The following is a 20,308-nucleotide window of genomic DNA, read 5'->3' on the forward strand; positions in this document are numbered from 1 at the left end:
AAAAATATAGCTTTTTTTTTCAAAATTGTCGCTCTTCTTTTGTTTATAGCGCAAAAAATAAAAACCGCAGAGGTGATCAAATACCACAAAAAGAAAGCTCTATTTGTGGGGAAAAAAAATAAAATTTAATTTGGGTACAGTGTTGTATGACCGCGCAATTGTCATTCAGCGCAGAAAGCGAATTTATTGTTATTTTTTTTGCATATGTATTATAGCAAAAAGTAAAAAATATTGGTTTTCTTTCAAAATGTACGCTTTTTTTGTTTATGGCGCAAAAAATAAAAACCAAGGTGATTACATTTTGTTTGAGTACAGCGTCGCATGAACGAGCAATTGTCAGTTAAAGCGACGCAGTGCCGTATCGCAAAAAATGGCCTGGTCTTTAAAGTGGAGTTCCACCCGTTCCTCCCCCCCCTCCAATTTTTTTTTTTTTTTATATTCACCTGAAAGGGCGGTTACTATGCGGAAGTAGCTCTTCTGCCTCTTCTTCCACCGCTGTGGATCTTCTGCCTCGTCCTCTATCGCGGTGTCTTCTGGTGAATGAGCCGTGCTGCCTTCTGGGAACTGTGTGCATCCCAGGAGGCAGCCGCCCATTTAAAAAGCGCCGCCTGAGTCGCGCATGCGCAGTAGGAAATGGGTAGTGAAGCCATATAGCTTCATTGCCTGTTTCCCTTAGTAAGGATGGAGACGTCGGGGGACCGACATCGCGAGTGACTAGGACAGGTAAGTGTTCTTATTAAAAGTCAGCAGCTACAGTGTTAATAGCTGCTGGCTTTAAAAAAAAAAAATTGCGGGTGAAATCCCGCTTTAAGGGGACAAAATTCTTCCAGGGCTGAAGAGGTCAGATTCGTCTGGTGAGTAATACTATATGTTATTGTTGAATTAATTGTATTCACATCACTATATCACTAGCGCCCCCTTACTTCTGTTTATTACCATAGATGTGGATGCCTACGCAGTGACGGTACAGAGCCTCAGCGTTCGGATCTGTGCAATGTAATTATGCAATTGTGTCCATGCAGGCACTGCGTGTGCATCCACTTCTATGGGCTGCCTGCATGCAGCTCTGCGATGGATGGACATATATCTGCTAGCGTCTCTGCGTGGAGTCGCCCATCTGAATGAGCCCTAAAGCTGAAGTTTAATCTGCCTACATTTTGCCATCCCTGGTCACTCCTTTATGTATCAACATAGTCGAGTTTTTAAAGCTGAAATTTAGGTATGTTTTTTTTTTCCCCGTACAGTTATATTGCTCCAGCTTGGAACAAAGTAAGTATCTATGCCTGCTCTGTGCAAACAGCCCCTATTCTCTTCTTCTGGGGTCTCCCACCAGCGCTCCAGGCACCTCCTCTTCATTAGGTGCCCCCAGAGAAAGTCACCTTCCCTGGGGGCACCCATGCTCGCTCCCGCTGCTGCGTCCATTGAGACAGACAGCAGGACCCTGCCCACCCCCTGCTCCTGGGTCAGGGATCTGATTGACAGCAGTGGGAGCCAATCAAACTCCTGCTGCTATCAATCTGCCCAATGAGGAGAGAGACAGCTGCAGGAGCCCCTGCGCTTGTGCACATCGCTGGATCGGATGGGCTCAGGTAAGGTTTACATCTACTTTAAATGGAAATTACCCCATATTCCTTGTATTTATTCCTTGTGGTGTCAGTTTTGTGACAAGCACATTTCATCTTTTTGAATGCTCCATCTCAAAAGCACCAAAGTCTGTTTTATATTTTATATATATATATAAAAATCTGTGTAGCAGAAATAAAAATCATTAAAGTAACATTTTTGCAATAAAGGAAACACACGCTTGCTCTCACGATTATGAAAGATGTCTATAGAAGAAATTAAAGCCTATCTCTGCAGACAGCAACAACAACAGCGCCATCTCCTGGCACTTTGCAGTCTAACTATATGTAGAACTACCAGACAAACCACAGTTGTGTTAGGAATTCTGCTGACCAATGGGATGACATCATTCAGATATTTTTTTTAGCTTGATATATGCGATTCTTTGCACAAAAGAGGTATAAATGCCAGTTCACTGCTAAAAACAGAATAAAGAAGAGAAAGGGGGTTACATATAGCATCAAAAACTGCAGACTACCATTGCTTATTTCAGATTTTAGGGCATGCACTACAAGTGCAAACTACAAGTACAAAGTGCACTTGAAACTGCACTGAAGGTGCACTTGTAAGTGCAGTCGCTGTAAATCTGAGGGGTAGATCTGAAATGAGGGGAAACTCTGCTGATTTTATTATGTGCAAGCTAAAATGCTGTTTTTTATTTTCCTTGCATGTCCCCCTCGGATCTACAGCGACTGCACTTCCAAGTGCACTTTTCACTTGTAGTGCAAAGTGGATTTGCCTTTAGTAAATAACCCCCATAGTGTATGGTGTGCAGCAATCAGAACTACAAAATATACAGACTTATGTACAGAGTGCAGCAATCAGGATTGTGCAAAGTACAATATGGTGTACAGAGTGCAGCAATCAGAAATCTGTAAGATACAATATAGTGTATAATGTGAAGCAGTAAGGATCATGTAATGCACAACACAGCATATAGTCTCCAGTGGTCAGGACTGTAACTTACAAGAAATTGTATAGGTTGCAGCACTCAGGACTGTATAATGTACAACTTAACATATAGAGTGCAGCATGTAAGGACTATGCAACACATCGGCTTAATGGTTATGGAATGACCCGGGACACCCAGAGACTTTGTAAGGATGAGGGGTGCTCCTATACCGGCGTCACCAAGGAGTCTTATGTCTAGGGTCACCTTATGTCCAATAGGACCATAGGGTGACTGAGAAATTATGTCCTAAATTACAGGACAGGGGACATCACTGATAGTTCATATTGCAGGATTTTGAGATACTGCAAGATGTTGGTTAATTGTGACCCAACCAGTCAATAGTGACTAATTTCTATGATTAGCCCTGACTAGTGACATGCTAATGGAGTCAGGCTCCTGGAAGACCTTTCATTGTGTGATAACACTGCTTTAAGCCTATTGATGCTCAGAGGTGTGAATACTTTTCGGTCAAGCTGTATGCGGAGACAGAACGTCTGTCTAGGGATGTGGATTAAGAAGAGATCATTGTGTGTGATGGTGTTTTGTTTGTTATGCTGTTAATGAAGGAATGTGCAGTGATTAGATCATGATAATTATAGGCCGGCGCCGACATGTCTAGAATGTTTAGTAATTAGCTCAAAGAATGTGATTGAAGCCCCCCCAATTTGTGATGTGTGGGTGGGGACAGTTTGATTGTTCCTGTGCCTTGAAAACTGTATAAAATCTGAGAGTGAACCATTAAAGTTGTATTACATTTGAAACCAGAAGCACAGAGCTGTGTGTCTCGTGTCTGGGGGGAATTCTTATGGGTCGTGTTCGTTTGCCTGATTGTGGAGTGTCGATAAGCTGTCTTGGATGGGATGGAAGGTCGTGAAACGGTGGTGACCGTTACAGTTAGAAACTCGGACTTGCGGCATTAGGCCCCTTTTACGCGGTTGGACCGTTCAGGTCCGCCTGTCAGTTTTGACAGCGGACCTGAACGGTCGCTCCATGCATGCCTATGGAGTGTTAGATGTCAGCGGAGACATGTCTACCTGATCCGCCAAAATCAGACGGATTGCTATATGTCCCCATCCCTCCATGGAGGATCAGATCGGGTGAGATGCTGTCCGTTTTCATCAGATCTCTCTATAGGAATCAGCGGCGCTGCACAAGCCCCTCCCCGCTCAGTGAGCAGAGAGGGACTTGTAATCCGCCGGCTCAGCGAAGATCTGTGGAGAGATTTCTCACTGAGGTGTTGGCCGTTGGAGTCCGCCTAGTGTCAAAGAGGCCTTATGCCGCGTACACACGACCGTTTTTTGCAATGTGAAAAATGTCATTTTTTTTTAGGTCATTAAAAACGATCGTGTGTAGGCTCCAGAGCATTTATCGCGACGTTAAAAATGGGCATTAAAAATTTAGAACGTGCTCTAAATTTTCGCGTCGTTTTTAACGCCGTAAAAAATGGTCGGGTGTAGGCTTTAACGACGTAAAAATAACGCACATGCTCAGAAGCAAGTTATGAGACGGGAGCGCTCGTTCTGGTAAAACTAGCGTTCGTAATAGAGATAGCACATTCGTCACGCTGTAACAGACTGAAAAGCGCGAATCGTCTCTCACCAAACTTTTACTAACACGAAATCAGCAAAAGCAGCCCAAAGGGTGGCGCCATCCGAATGGAACTTCCCCTTTATAGTGCCGTCGTACGTTTTGTACGTCACCGCGCTTTTGCTAGAGCATTTTTTTTTCGCGATCGTGTGTAGGCAAGGCAGGCTTAACAATAATCGGGTTGAAAAAAAACGTCTTCGTTTTTTCTAGACCATTAAAAATGGTCGTGTGTACGCGGCATTACAGTCCTCAGTTTGCAGAATTCCTCCCACCTTCCAAAGACATGCTGAAATTTGTCCTAGTTTGATATTCTACTGAGCGCATCCAAGATCTCTGCATCACCTTCTGTGCCCCAACACCAATTTGATAAGCACTTTTAGGTAGATTCAGAAAGAGTTAGGTCGACTTATCTACTGATAAGCCGGCCTAACTCAGAATCTACGCCGATTTAGGTTTAAGCGTATGCTCAAACAGAGATACGCTTAAACATATCTAAGATACGACTACTTGCGCCGTCCTATCTTAGATGGCAATATTTTGGATGGCCGTTAGGTGGCGCTTCCATTGCGGTCGGCGTAGAATATGTAAATGAGGAGATACGCCGATTCACGAACGTACGCCCGGCCGACGCAGTACTTTTACGCCGTTTACGTTAGAGATAGGCCACCTAAAGTTAGAGCTTAGCCCTACATGGAATAGTAATGTCAAGTATGGCTGCCGTTCCCGCGTCGAAATTCGTATTTTTTACGTCGTTTGCGTAAGTCGTCTGCGAATCGGGATTTACATTGTTTACGTCCATGTCAAAATCAATAGGCCCGTACGGCGTACTTAGCCGCAATGCACACTGGGAAACGTAGGCGCCCGGCGCATGCGCATTAAAAAAACACGTAAAAATCGTGAGGTCAAGCCTCATTACCAAAAAACACGCCCCCCTCCAACACATTTGAATTTGGCGCCCTTATGCCCGCCCGCTTTAGGCTATGCCGCCGTATATTAGCAGGCAAGTACATTGAGAATCATGTACTTGCCTAGCTAACTTACGGCGGCGTAGCCTAAACAGGCTAAGCTACGCCGCCGCAAGTTTAAGCCTTTCTCTGTGAATCTACCTATTTGAGTCCCCAGGAAGAAACTTGCAATAAGAAAGTTAATATAAATACAACATAGTATATAGATTGCAGTAGTCAGGACTGGGTCACTTTTGAAGTACAGCAACCAGGATAATGTAATTAAATTTATCGCCATGCATAGGGCAAGAGACGGAATCACATGCTCTCTGTTAAGTGCCAAATACCATAAAAAAAAAAAAACACTGCAATTAAAGGTTCTTTTTTTTATTATCATTTAAAGTGTATTTCTAGGAAAAACTTTTTTGGCCGTTTTGAGTAGAAAACAGTAAGAGCCCTTGACAGATTTGGTGGGGGACAGCTGCAGCATTAGGGGAGAATAAATGTTTTTTTATACACCCCAAACTTCTTCTTTATACAGAATCGTTAAGGAAAATGCAGATATTAATCAATTGATTGCGTGCTGCAGCACAATGGGGCTGTGTTGGCCAGCATTACCAATGCAGTCCCTATGCATAGAAATTGCAATTTGCCTTGTCCTACTGCAGTGTTAGGCAACCTCGGCACTCCAGCTGTTTTGAAACTACAATTCCCATGAGACATTGCAAGACCCTAATGCCTCTTACACACGATCGGAAATTCCAACAGCAAAAGTCCAATGTGAGCTTTTGAACGGAAATTCCGACCGTGTGTATGCTCCATTGGACTTTTGCTGTCGGAATTTCCGCCAACAAAAGATTGAGAGCTGGTTCTCAAATTTCCGATCATCTGTAGCAATTCCGACGCGCAAAATTCCGACAACTGCTCGGAAACAATTCGACGCCTGCTCGGAAGCATTGAACTTCATTTTCTCGGCTCGTCGTAGTGTTGTACGTCACTGCGTTCTTGACAAAGTTCAGAGAGCTTTTGTGTGACCGTGTGTATGCAAGCCAAGCTTGAGCGGAATTCCGTCAGAAAAACCATCCAAGGTTTTTCCGACGGAAAATCTGATCGTGTGTATGTGGCATCACAGGCATGACACTTAAGCCGCGTACACACGATCAGTCCATCCGATGAGAACGGTCTGATGGACCGTTTTCATCAGTTAACCGATGAAGCTGACTGATGGTCCGTTGCGCCTACACACTATCGGTTAAAAAAACGATCGTGTCAGAACGCGATGACATAAAACACAACGACGTGCTGAAAAAAATGCTTCCAAGTTCAATGCTTCCAAGCATGCGTCGACTTGATTCTGAGCATGCGTGGGTTTTTAACCGATGGTCGTGCCTACTAATGATTGTTTTTTTCCCCATCAGTTAGGAATCCATCGGTTAAACTTAAAGCGGGGGTTCACCCTTAGAGGGCACTTTTCCCCCTTAGATTCCTGCTCGTTTTTACTAGGGGAATCGGCTATTTATTTTAAAATATGTGCAGTACTTACCCGTTTACGAGATGCATCCTCTCCGTCGCTTCCGGGTATGGGCTTCGGGAATGGGCGTTCCTTCTTGAGTGACAGTCTTCCGAGAGGCTTCCGACGGTCGCATCCATCGCGTCACGATTTTCCGAAAGAAGCCGAACGTCGGTGCGCAGGCGCAGTATAGAGCCGCACCGACGTTCGGCTTCTTTCGGCTACGAGTGACGCGACGGATGCGACCGTCGGAAGCCTCTCGGAAGGCTGTCACTCAAGAAGGAACGCCCGCTCCCGAAGACCCATACCCGGAAGCGACGGAAGAAGATGCAGCTCGAAAACGGGTAAGTACTGCTCATATTTTAATACAAATAGCCGATTCCCCTAGACCGAACGAGCAGGAAGCTAAGGGGATAAAAAAAATTTTTTTACAAATGGGTGAACTCCCGCTTTAAAGCAAGTTGGCTTTTTTTTTTTTTTTTTTAGTGTATTTTTGTGCGTGTACTCGCGAGAGGAGCCGGACTGCAGGAGTTGGGAGTAGGCAGGCCTCCCCCAGAGGCAATCTGCCACCTTTCTCCATGCCCCGGGTGGCAATGGCGGGTGTGTGAGGGGGTCCTCCCACACAGCCCGCCCTACCTGCTCCGCTTTGAAGCCCAACGGGGCAGAGGGACTCCCTATAAGGGAGTGAGAGGATTTTGCCCGCTCAACCAGCCCCGTTAGTCCTTCGCCTCTCTTTTTTAGAGACCGCGTGGTCAAAGTGCGTGCATGTTAACCCAATTTCATGTGCGTGTAAGTGTGGTGTTTTTTGTGGGAGGGGGGTGGGCGTACTAAGCGCAGGCTTACCTCGCATAGCACACCCACCGGGAGCCGGGCTGAGACCACCAAACTCAATTCACATGTAGCCGAGACCGGGATCCGAACCCCTAGCTGCAGAGGTGAATGGCTTATCAGCGCAGTGCCTTTTTTTATAACCGATGGTTAAATAACCTATGGGGCCCACACACGATCGGTTTTGACCGATGAAAACGGTCCATCAGACCGTTGTCCTCTGGTTAACCTATCGTGTGTACGAGGCCTTAGAGGCATGATGGGATTTGTAGTTTCACCACAGCTGGAGAGCCAAGGTTGCCTCCCCCTGTCCTACTGTTTCAGTTCACGCCAATGTGCGTTGGTGTTCGGAGAAAAAAAAAAAAAGTAGAACAGGTTGCATTTTTACGTGGTGCGTTCCGATGAGCTACACTGCATCTGCAATGTGCTTTGGTACATAGAGTTAAATTAAATGTAATTTTGTGACGATTTTAAATAAACTGAAAAAAGGGTAAACAGTGTGATGCATTGTAAGAACACGCAGCACCGCACCCACACAACGCACACCAGTCAGCATGCATTCTACAAAGCTGGTGTGATGCATTGTAAGAACACGCCGCGCCGCACCGCACCCACACAACGCACACCAGTCAGCATGCATTCTACAGAGCTGGTGTGATGCATTGTAAGAACACGCAGCACCGCACCCACACAATGCACACCAGTCAGCATGCATTCTACAGAGCTGGTGTGATGCATTGTAAGAACACGCAGCACCGCACCCACACAACGCACAACAGGCAAGATGCATTTTACGGAGCTGGTGTGATGCATTGTAAGAACACGCAGCACCGCACCCACACAACGCACACCAGCCAGTATGCATTCTACAGAGCTGGTGTGATTCATTGTAAGAACGTGCAGCACCGCACCCACACAACGCACACCAGCCAGCATGCATTCTACAGAGCTGGTGTGATGCATTGTAAGAACACGCAGCACCGCACCCACACAACGCACACCAGCCAGCATGCATTCTACAGAGCTGGTGTGATGCATTGTAAGAAGACGCAGCACCGCACCCACACAACGCACACCAGCCAGCTTGCATTCTACAGAGCTGGTGTGATGCATTGTAAGAACACGCAGCGCCGCACCCACCAGTCAGCATGCATTCTACAGAGCTGGTGTGATGCATTGTAAGAAGACGCAGCGCTGCACCCACACAACGCACACCAGCCAGCATGCATTCTACAGAGCTGGTGTGATGCATTGTAAGAACACGCAGCACCGCACCCACACAACGCACACCAGCCAGCATGCATTCTACAGAGCTGGTGTGAGGAATTGTAAGAACACGCAGCACCGCACCCACACAACGCACACCAGTCAGCATGCATTCTACAGAGCTGGTGTGATGCATTGTAAGAACACGCAGCACCGCACCCACACAACGCACACCAGCCAGCATGCATTCTACAGAGCTGGTGTGATGCATTGTAAGAACACGCAGCACCGCACCCACACAACGCACACCAGTCAGCATGCATTCTACAGAGCTGGTGTGATGCATTGTAAGAACACGCAGCACCGCACCCACACAACGCACACCAGTCAGCATGCATTCTACAGAGCTGGTGTGATGCATTGTAAGAACACGCATCACCGCACCCACACAACGCACAACAGGCAAGATGCATTTTACGGAGCTGGTGTGATGCATTGTAAGAACACGCAGCACCGCACCCACACAACGCACACCAGCCAGCATGCATTCTACAGAGCTGGTGTGATGCATTGTAAGAAGACGCAGCACCGCACCCACACAACGCACACCAGTCAGCATGCATTCTACAGAGCTGGTGTGATGCATTGTAAGAACACGCAGCACCGCACCCACACAACGCACACCAGTCAGCATGCATTCTACAGAGCTGGTGTGATGCATTGTAAGAACATGCAGCACCGCACCCACACAACGCACACCAGCCAGCATGCATTCTACAGAGCTGGTGTGATGCATTGTAAGAACACGCAGCACCGCACCCACACAACGCACACCAGCCAGCATGCATTCTACAGAGCTGGTGTGATGCATTGTAAGAACATGCAGCACCGCACCCACACAACGCACACCAGTCAGCATGCATTCTACAGAGCTGGTGTGATGCATTGTAAGAACACGCAGCACCGCACCCACACAACGCACACCAGTCAGCATGCATTCTACAGAGCAGGTGTGATGCATTGTAAGAACACGCAGCGCCGCACCCACACAACGAACACCAGCCAGCATGCATTCTACAGAGCAGGTGTGATGCATTGTAAGAACACGCAGCACCGCACCCACACAACGCACACCAGTCAGCATGCATTCTACAGAGCTGGTGTGATGCATTGTAAGAACACGCATCACCGCACCCACACAACGCACAACAGGCAAGATGCATTTTACGGAGCTGGTGTGATGCATTGTAAGAACACGCAGCACCGCACCCACACAACGCACACCAGCCAGCATGCATTCTACAGAGCTGGTGTGATGCATTGTAAAAACACGCAGCACCGCACCCACACAACGCACACCAGTCAGCATGCATTCTACAGAGCTGGTGTGATGCATTGCAAGAACACGCAACACCGCACCCACACAACGCACACCAGCCAGCATGCATTCTACAGAGCTGGTGTGATGCATTGTAAGAACACGCAACACCGCACCCACACAACGCACACCAGTCAGCATGCATTCTACAGAGCTGGTGTGATGCATTGTAAGAAGACGCAGCACCGCACCCACACAACGCACACCAGCCAGCATGCATTCTACAGAGCTGGTGTGATGCATTGTAAGAAGACGCAGCACCGCACCCACACAACGCACACCAGCCAGCATGCATTCTACAGAGCTGGTGTGATGCATTGTAAGAACACGCAGCATCGCACCCACACAACGCACACCAGCCAGCATGCATTCTACAGAGCAGGTGTGATGCATTGTAAGAACACGCAGCACCGCACCCACACAACGCACAACAGGCAAGATGCATTTTACGGAGCTGGTGTGATGCATTGTAAGAACACGCAGCACCGCACCCACACAACGCACACCAGCCAGCATGCATTCTACAGAGCTGGTGTGATGCATTGTAAGAACATGCAGCACCGCACCCACACAACGCACACCAGCCAGCATGCATTCTACAGAGCTGGTGTGATGCATTGTAAGAACACGCAGCACCGCACCCACACAACGCACACCAGCCAGCATGCATTCTACAGAGCTGGTGTGATGCATTGTAAGAACACGCAGCACCGCACCCACACAACGCACACCAGCCAGCATGCATTCTACAGAGCTGGTGTGATGCATTGTAAAAACACGCAGCACCGCACCCACACAACGCACACCAGCCAGCATGCATTCTACAGAGCTGGTGTAATGCATTGTAAGAACACGCAGCACCGCACCCACACAACGCACACCAGCCAGCATGCATTCTACAGAGCTGGTGTAATGCATTGTAAGAAGACACAGCACCGCACCCACACAACGCACACCAGCCAGCATGCATTCTACAGAGCTGGTGTGATGCATTGTAAGAACACGCAGCGCCGCACCCACCAGTCAGCATGAATTCTACAGAGCTGGTGTGATGCATTGTAAGAACACGCAGCACCGCACCCACCAGTCAGCATGCATTCTACAGAGCTGGTGTGATGCATTGTAAGAACACGCAGCACCGCACCCACCAGTCAGCATGCATTCTACAGAGCTGGTGTGATGCATTGTAAGAAGACGCAGCGCTGCACCCACACAACGCACACCAGCCAGCATGCATTCTACAGAGCTGGTGTGATGCATTGTAAGAACACGCAGCACCGCACCCACACAACGCACACCAGTCAGCATGCATTCTACAGAGCTGGTGTGAATGGGCCCCGAAGACGGATTGCTAAATCTCCTTGTCATCGAACATTTTATGTAAACACTTTGCAAAACCAGTCTCTCTCCATTTTGGTAGGCTCAGCTGCGGAAATCCCCTGGCAGGTCTATATTTAGCCACGCAATGATAGCACCTCAACCACACTCCCAAATGCCAGCAATTCTAAATCCTGGTGGGTTTGCCACATACCAAAATAAACTAGGGGATGGGAGGCATTTTATTCATCAAATAAAAAAAGTGGAAAGTTTAAAAAAGTACCTATCCTCAGAGATAAAAATAAAGCAAAGGGATTTTCTGTAGGGAATTTTTGCTTCAAACCACAATCATGCCCTGTCTATTTCTGGTTCTCTTTTTACACAGCACACAATGCACCGAGCAGAATAGCCACTTAACAAAGGTCAGCTTATTGTGAGGGTGTTATCAGGTAGCCAATTGTTGTCAGTATTTCTCTCCTTTGTGGAAAAGTTCCTAGGATTGGAAATCGAGTGTAAACAGAAAAGAAGGCGCCTCCAAGTGCAGAAATAAAAACTTTTAACATCCCAAAAACCAGCGTGGACCGCAAACCGGAGGTGAGGTCATCAAATCGGGACACTTTTTCGAGACTACAGATTGGTTCCTTCTTCAAGCCAATGATTGGTGGTTAATGGAAGCATAGCTTCTTATGATCTGTGTGCTTCCATTAACCACCAGTCATTGGCTTGAAGAAGGAGCCAATCAGTATTTCTGAAACGCGTCCCATTTTGATGACCTCACTTCCGGTTTGCAGTTCACGCTGGTTGTTGGTCCTCTCCCGCTGGCGTTGTTTCTAGGATTCCTGTTCCACGCTGATCCTGACAGCACGGCTACTCCACCAGTGCCATCAGAGCTGTGGCCTCCACCTGCTGGCTCCTCTGGGACTCTCTGCTGCTGAACATGGAGAATCTATGATACATACTGGGACCATCCTGATGCCGGATCACCTTCTCTACTTTACATATGATGCTCTCTATTCATCATCTATTTTGGAAGTGTTTTCAATCCCTTTGGGATATTAAAAGTTTTTATTTCTGCACTTGGAGGCGCCTTCTTTTCTGTTTATTTTGTTACTAGAGATTGCTCACCTTTGAGTGCTGCCCTAAGAGTCCTTTTACACTGGGGAGGTGGGGGCATCGTTTTCGCGGCGCTAGTGGCCGAAAAAAAGTTAAAACCGCCTGCACAACGTGGGACACTTATTGATTGTTTTACAAGAATATTGTTTAGCTATCGCAGCAATTATTCACACTCATTCACATCACTTTATTTTTTTACATTGTTTATAATTGGGAATCCATGTGGAGTTCAGAGCACTTGCACTTTATTGAGGATTGGTAGATGGCACTGAGCACTATGGCCCAGATTCACAAACAGCGGCGCATATTTATGCCGCCGTAGCGTATCTTCTTTACGCTACGCAGCGCAGAGAGGCAAGCACTGGATTCACAAAGCCAGTGCTGCCAAATCTGCGCTGGGTTTCCTAGGCGTAAGCCGGCGTATGTGGAAGTGGGCGTGAGCCATGCAAATGAGGCATGACCCCATGCAAATGATGGGCTGAGTCTCAGACAGATACGTATAATGAACGGCGCATGCGCCGTCCTGTGGACGCATCCCAGTACGCATGCTCAGAATCACGTTGGATCTACTCCCTAAGATACGACGGATCACTGCCTACGGCGTGAACGTAACCTACGCCTAGTCATATTCACGTCCTATAAAATACGTAAAATGCGTCGGCTTGTGTTCCCTGGTGGAGCCCTTTGCATGGATGCTGCTGAGTTACACCTCCTTTATGGGGCATAACTTTACGCCGGATGTATGACTTTACGCGCACTGCGTCGGACGGACGTACGTTCATGAATGGGCGTATCTCCCTCATTTGCATACGTGAATAGAAAATCAATGGGAGCGCCAAATACGTCCAGCGTAAATATGCGCCCACTCTACCCCGGCGTAGGCAAGTTATGTTGGTCGGATGAAGCCAATTTTCAGGCATATCTTAGTTTTGTGGGCACGGCGCACAGATACGACGGCGCATATTTGCACTTGCGCGGCGTATCTCGAGATACGTTGGCGCAAGTGCTTTGTGAATCCGGGCCTATATGTTCATTTAGCACTGCACTCGTTTGTTATTTGTATTTGAACCCCACATATGGTTTTTAATGCATAGTTACATTGGTCTAAGGTGGACCAATGTAATAATTTATTCTGCATACCTGTAGGATCGCTGTGAAAGCAGAAAATGTAAGGTGTTCATGTAATGTCATCCTGGGACTTGAACTGTGTTGCTGGCAGGATCACCAGGTGAAAATAAAAGGGAAAAAAAGCCTGTGCAATGGAAAACTATTACAGCCACCACATCTAAAGTCTGATAAACTGCAATATATTACATTTTTGTTTTTAGATTTAGATGCACTTTACCTACAATACCCAAGTAAACAGTCTGTTGGAGATGAAGACTAAACATTTCTGTGCAGCATATGAAACAGGACAGCCCCCGCACTTCGTTTCACAATGCACCGATTAGTCATATGAAGCAGCTAGCGGAGACAAAAACTGCCTGAATAACACCGTCCTGATTTCCACCTACAAATGTACCATAACAAGGAGGGAAATTACACTGAATATGCACTGAGGATTATTCAGTCTAAGTCCCCGAAAAGTCCATAAGACACATTTTAACAACTCCAAAATACCTTTGTTTGTTCTGGAAATTTAAATTAGGTGGAAAATATATAAAAACTTCAAAATGAAAGGAGAGAGCACTCACATTGCCACATCCGTAAATTTTAAGAGGGAACCAAAAAAAAAAAAAGTACTCGAAGAGTCACCATATGCCGGACTTTAAAGGCATAGAAAACAATGGGGAGGTTGAAAAAAAATAAAATGTTATTGAAAAAAGTACATAGTATATTCAAAAGTGTTAAAAACTATGTAGAATGATACAATTTGTACAGTGAGCCCTTGTGCATCGACGCATTTTACCATTTGGTTTCTTCAGGGCGCGATCAAGGTTCAGAGAGGTAACAAAGAGAGAGAACGAGTCTCACTTATAGTAGACTAGTAGCTGGATTCAGAAAGAGCACCGCATCTTTAAGGCGGCGTAGCGTATCGGATTTACGCTACGCCGCCTTAAGTCAGAGAGGCAAGTACTGTATTCACAAAGCACTTGCCTCCTAACTTACGGCGGCGTAGCGTAAATAGGGCCGGCGTAAGCGCGCCTAATTCAAGTTAGGATGAGGGGGCGTGTTTTATGTTAATGTGGTGTGACCTGACATGATTGACGTTTTTTACGTCAATATGTGTACATATCCCAGTGTGCATTGCGCCAAAGTACGCCGCAAGAACGTATTGGTTTTGACGTGAACGTAAATTACGTCCAGCCCTATTCACGGACGACTTACGCAAACAACGTAAAATTTTACGTTGCCGAATAGAGCCGAGCCGACCCGAGCTTCCTTCGGGAAGTCGTGACGCGCTGTGTGCGCCATCGTTTAGCATGTCAATCAATTGGCACGACAATAGGAACGCCCACTCCCGCGGGATTCCCTACCCAGAAGCCGCGGTGAATTCCACGGCTAAACGCTATCTACGGAAAAAAAAAAAAAGGTCAGTGTCATTTTATATGCACAACTGGGCTGGATGCAGTGTTAGAATTTTTTTATAGGGTGAACTCCTCCACTTTAAGAGCAGCAGTGTATTGTCCTATGTTAGCCATTGACAACGGTATGAACTTTGGATTTAGGGCGACACCATTCATTGGCTAACGAAATAGACTGAAGTGCAAGCTTTTGAAGCATACTGGTCTCTTCCACAGTGTGCTTCGTAAGCTTGCATTAAAATGTATTTAGTTAGCCAATAAATGGTATCACCCTAAATCCAAACTTCTACAAGTAACATTAATATAAATCACTGGTTGGACATAAAGTAGATGTGACGAGACCCTTGCTCGCCCAGGTCCTGCTCTCCCGACACTCCTCTGCTACCAGTGAGTCAGCTTGCAGATTGCAAAAGTCTGATGGTCCAGTCATCCAAGGTTCCGGGATCCGAATTACAGCTATGTGCCATTCGGACCCATTAAGAACAAACACCAGGCAGGCTGTATGTAAGTTCCAACAGGACTCTTTATTTTCAATTACACAGCACACTTTTATACAGAATTTGGAACATCCCACTCCCAACAACCGCTTTCCTATTGGTCAATTGTAAAGTATATGCAGTCTTCACTCAGGTCCCCCTTGACCATGCAAATGAGGACTTGAAATTGTCAACAGGGATTGGTCCAATAGCTTGGATAGAAAGACTTGTGTATTGAGACAGAAGCCCCAGGGGGTAATCAATATACACAATAACCCGGTCTACTTAATTACTACCTCTGAGAGGTTACATTGCTTTAGACAATAGAATGCTAATTCAATACAGCTGACAGGAGGCTTCTGACCTTTAGAACAATAAACACATACATCTAGATTCAATTAACCTTCAATCCATAGTTTTTAGCCAGACGGAGCGTCTCCGACACCCGCTCTTAACCTGCAGAACACAATAAAAGGTATTTCTCTAGCTGGTTCCACTTAGCATTTCAATAACCGATGTCCTTGCATTGAATGTCCCTCTCCTGTGTAACAGATGTCAAGTAGAAACATTTTAATATCTCAAGGTCCATGACAGTAGACCTGTCATAAGGGGAAAAAAATGGAGGCTACTGTTGCTAACCTCTCTGTGTGAACATTCTTATTTTTGTTGCTTGCATGACTCTCTTGTTATGGAACTGCATGCTTGTTTCAGGTCAGTGGCCCAATTTGGACATTTTCACTTAGGGGTGTACTCACTTTTGTTGCCAGCGGTTTAGACATTAATGGCATGGTATGTTGCGTTATTTTGAGGGGACAGCAAATTTACACTGTTATACAAGCTGTACACTCACTACACAACATTGTAGCAAAGTGTCATTTCTTCAGTGTTGTCACATGAAAAGATATAATAAAATATTTACAAAAATGTGAGGGGTGTACTAACTTTTGTGAGATACTGTAACCCCTGTAAGTTTTTTTGCCATCTTCATCCCATTGGGGAGATTTACCTTCACTTCTTGTCCCATAACCGAAACAGGAATTGAGAGGCAATACCTCTGCAAATTAAGGGTATTTCTTGGGGGGGCCCAGGTCACCAGAACTAGTGTCCCCATTGGAAGATTTCCCCTCTATTACATTTCTGGGGACAAAACCCAATATTTGGGATTTTATTTAACTTTTTCAATGATAATGGTAAACAGGACAAATATAGAGTGTGAATCTCCCTAATGGGGACACAGAGAGCAAAAAAACTGACAGGGGTTCTAATCCATCTCCCCTCTATCCAAAACAAAAAAAAAAAAAAAAATAAAGAAGTGTTGCCTTTAGCTATACTTTAGCATTCAAAACTGAGCCAATGCAACAAGTTTATTTTACAGCAAAATCTAGACTTAATAAATATTCTCCAAATACAAGAGGCATGTATAATCGTACTGGAATCTTGTAGGTAGATTCAGGTAGATGTCCGCAACTTTGCGGCGGCATAGCTAAAGGGCATTTACGCTACGCCGCCGTAAGTTAGCGAGGCAAGTACATGATTCACAATGTACTTGCCTGCTAAGTTACGGCGGCGTAGCGTAAATGCGGCGGGCGCAAGCGCGCCTAATTCAAATTCGGCTGAGGGGGCGTGTTTTATGTTAATATGCTTTGACCTTACGTTTTTGACGTATTTTTTCAACTGCGCATGCGCCGGGCGCCTACATTTCCCAGTGTGCATTGCGGCCAAGTACCCCACACGGGCCTATTGATTTTGACGTGGACGTAAACGACGTAAATCGCTATTCGCGGACGACTTATGCAAACAACGTAAAATTTTCGAATTTCGAAGCGGGAACGGAGGCCATACTTAACATTACTATTCCATCTATTAGATGGAATAACTTTAGGCCTGATAATGCCTTACGGAAACGGCGTAAATGTACTGCGGCGGCCGGGCGTACGTTTGTGAATCGGCGTATCTACTAATTTACATATTCTACGCCGCAATGGAAGCGCCACCTTGCGGCCAGCCTCAATATTGCAACCTAAGATAGGACGGCGCAAGCCGTCGTATCTTAGATATGTTTAAGCGTATCTCTGTTTGAGAATACACTTAAACATAAGTCGGCGTAGATTCTGAGTTAGGTCGGCTTAACTACTGATAAGCCGGCCTAACTCTTTCTGAATCTACCTATTGGTGTCCTTAATGTATTTCTTCCAGAACTGTGCAGTAATCCAATATGTAACAATTCCAGTAATTTGCAGAAAACAGGAGTTTTCCATAAGAAAGACCAGTCACTGCTGCTCTCACCTTATGCAAGGAGACTAGTTTTGTACTTGCATGGATACTTACCGTGTTTCCCCAAAAATAAACCCAGGTCTTAAATAAATTTTGGCAACAAAAAACATAGTAGGGCTTATTTTCGGGGTAGGTCTTATCATGTAATGTGCTGTCTTCTCCCCCCTCTCTCCCTGCCTGTCCAGAATCCCCAGTGTAAACAGAGTTAAATTGCTTGTAAAATCCTATAATCCACTCTAATACAGTAGTATATAATGTACAATGTGTGCGTTTCTGTAATATAATTGTGCCAAATACCTTTGTTATAGCATCGCTCTGCACTTCTGTGACCCGCTGGAGCTCTCTTCCCCTCAATTATATTACAGAAACGCACAGATTGTACATTATATACTACTGTAATAGAGAGGATTCTAGGATTTTACAAGCATTTTAAACTAGGGCTTATTTTCAGGGTAGGGCTTATATTGCAGCCCTCCTGGAAAATAACACTAGGGGCCAGATTCACAAAGAGATACGACGGTGTATCTACAGATACACCATCGTATCTCTGACGTAAACTGGTCCTATCTATGCGCCTGATTCATAGAACCAGTTACGCATAGATAGGGCTGAGATCCGACAGTGTCACACTGTGTTACACTGTCGGATCTTTTTTTTGATTTAAAAATGGCGCCGGGGGCGTTCCCGCTGATTTACACTGAATAATATGTAAATCAGCGAGATACGCGAAATTCACGAACGTACGCGGACCCGACGCTGTGTTCTTACGTCGTTTCCGTAGCGCGGTACCCGTCGTATACTTACCCCTGTTAAAAGCAGGGGTAAGTATTGTTAAGTATGGCCGTCGTTCCCGTGTCGAATTTGAAATTTCCTACGTCGTTTGCGTACGCCGATTCACGAACACGCGCGTCGCAAGTCCCGCTCACGTCGCAACCACTGACGTCCTATTGACGTCAGTGGGAGCAATGCACGCCGGGAAATTCCCCGGACGGCGCATGCGTATTTAAATCGGCGCGGGAGCGCGCCTGATTTAAATAGTACACTCCCCCAGCCGCGGAATTAGAATTCCGCCGGGGGAGTTAGGATCCGCCGTCGCAAGTTTGGAGGTAAGTGTGTTGTGAATTTGACACTTTCCTCACAAACTTGCGAGGGCGGATCTTAAAACACATAGGTTACACGGATCTAAAGATCCGCTAACCTTTGTGAATCTGGCCCTAGGTCTTATTTTCGGCGAAACACAGTACATGTAGTTTTCTGCACGCAACCTTTAGTGGGAGGAACTACTGGGTTTCCATCACTAGCTATGCTCTCCGCACAGGCTATGTGTAGGATAAAGATGTCCTTGCTACCTTAACAAGGTAATTTCTGAGTAATTTAGTGCACACAAGTGGATTTACACATACGTTTTTGTACACAGAGTTTAGATTTGATCCCAGCTCCACAGTTGTTCGTACTTTCTTTTGCTCCCCTGCCACTCTGTGCCCCCAATGAAACAAAAGTGACATACCCAGTACTTCCAGGTATGGTGAACCCTGTGACTCACTCCCACTCTTTTCACATGGCATTATTGGGGTTTGGTGATTGGCCACACAAGCACCCAGTCAGATGGGGATAACGGGATATTGAGATAGTTCTCAGCCCCACGCAAGCTGAAGTTCTTACTAGAACTAGAAAATACAATTACGAAATCTCCTACACAATCATCTCCTATGGAACCTAATGGACTTCGATATGAAAATGCATATAGTGTAACTTTTGGACCAAATTCCATTCTGAATACCAGTATTACAGTATCCCCAGTAGGGCATTTTGCCTGGAACAGGTTACTGGGAATGCTGCAAGAACAAATGCTTATCTTGGCTGCTCACATGCACTAAGCTGTTTGGTTCAAAACACCTGGCCCCTTACTTGGAGGGGCACTAATTGAGCACATAGAATTTGGCTGACTCAAGAACTACCTTTTTAACCAATTTGTCTTAAAATTAAGTTACAATTTTTTACAGTAGCTATTGCAAAACTTGTAGGAAGAAGCTGTGCGAGACCTTATAAGCAGGGGCGGCCCGTCCCTTAAGAGGCGTCCGGGTGCCGCCCACCCTTTCCTCGCCACCCCCAATATGCGATGGATAGATTCATGCATAACATGAATCTATCCAATGCTGCCGTGACCGCCCCCTATTCATGAGTCTGGACTCTTTCAGGGTCACCAGGCATATGAATTACAGCGGCCAGTGTTTTTTATTTTTTAAGCACTAATTAGAGCCATAGGTTCTTCTAATAGGCTTCAAAATAGGGTGGGCTGGGGACGCAGAGCATTGCGTCTGGACCCCACACATGAATGAAAATTTGCTGTTGCAACACTGATCCTCCTCCCGGCCAATCGGGAAGCAGATATGAAACCCGTTTCCCGATTGGCCAAAATGTCTGGCGATCCTTTTGGACGCCTATCGCCGGGAGGAGGAGAGAGAGGACACCGGAGCAGCTTTCCCAGAGCCTGCAACGCTATCAGCGCCCACATCCAAGGTAAGGACAGCAGGTGGTGGTCGGGGAGTGCATTAGTGCCGCGAGGGGGGGGGGG

The 20,308-nt window shown here is 46.1% G+C and overlaps 1 protein-coding gene across 1 annotated transcript in view; it reads right to left on the minus strand.

The window, feature by feature from the left end:
* LOC120920533 (protein only RNase P catalytic subunit) overlaps window positions 1-20,308 on the minus strand; it is a 115,537-nt gene that overhangs the window by 84,442 nt on the left and 10,787 nt on the right. The window lies entirely within an intron of this gene.

This window comes from Rana temporaria, chromosome 13 (genome assembly GCF_905171775.1).
Source record: "Rana temporaria chromosome 13, aRanTem1.1, whole genome shotgun sequence".
NCBI lineage: Eukaryota > Metazoa > Chordata > Amphibia > Anura > Ranidae > Rana > Rana temporaria.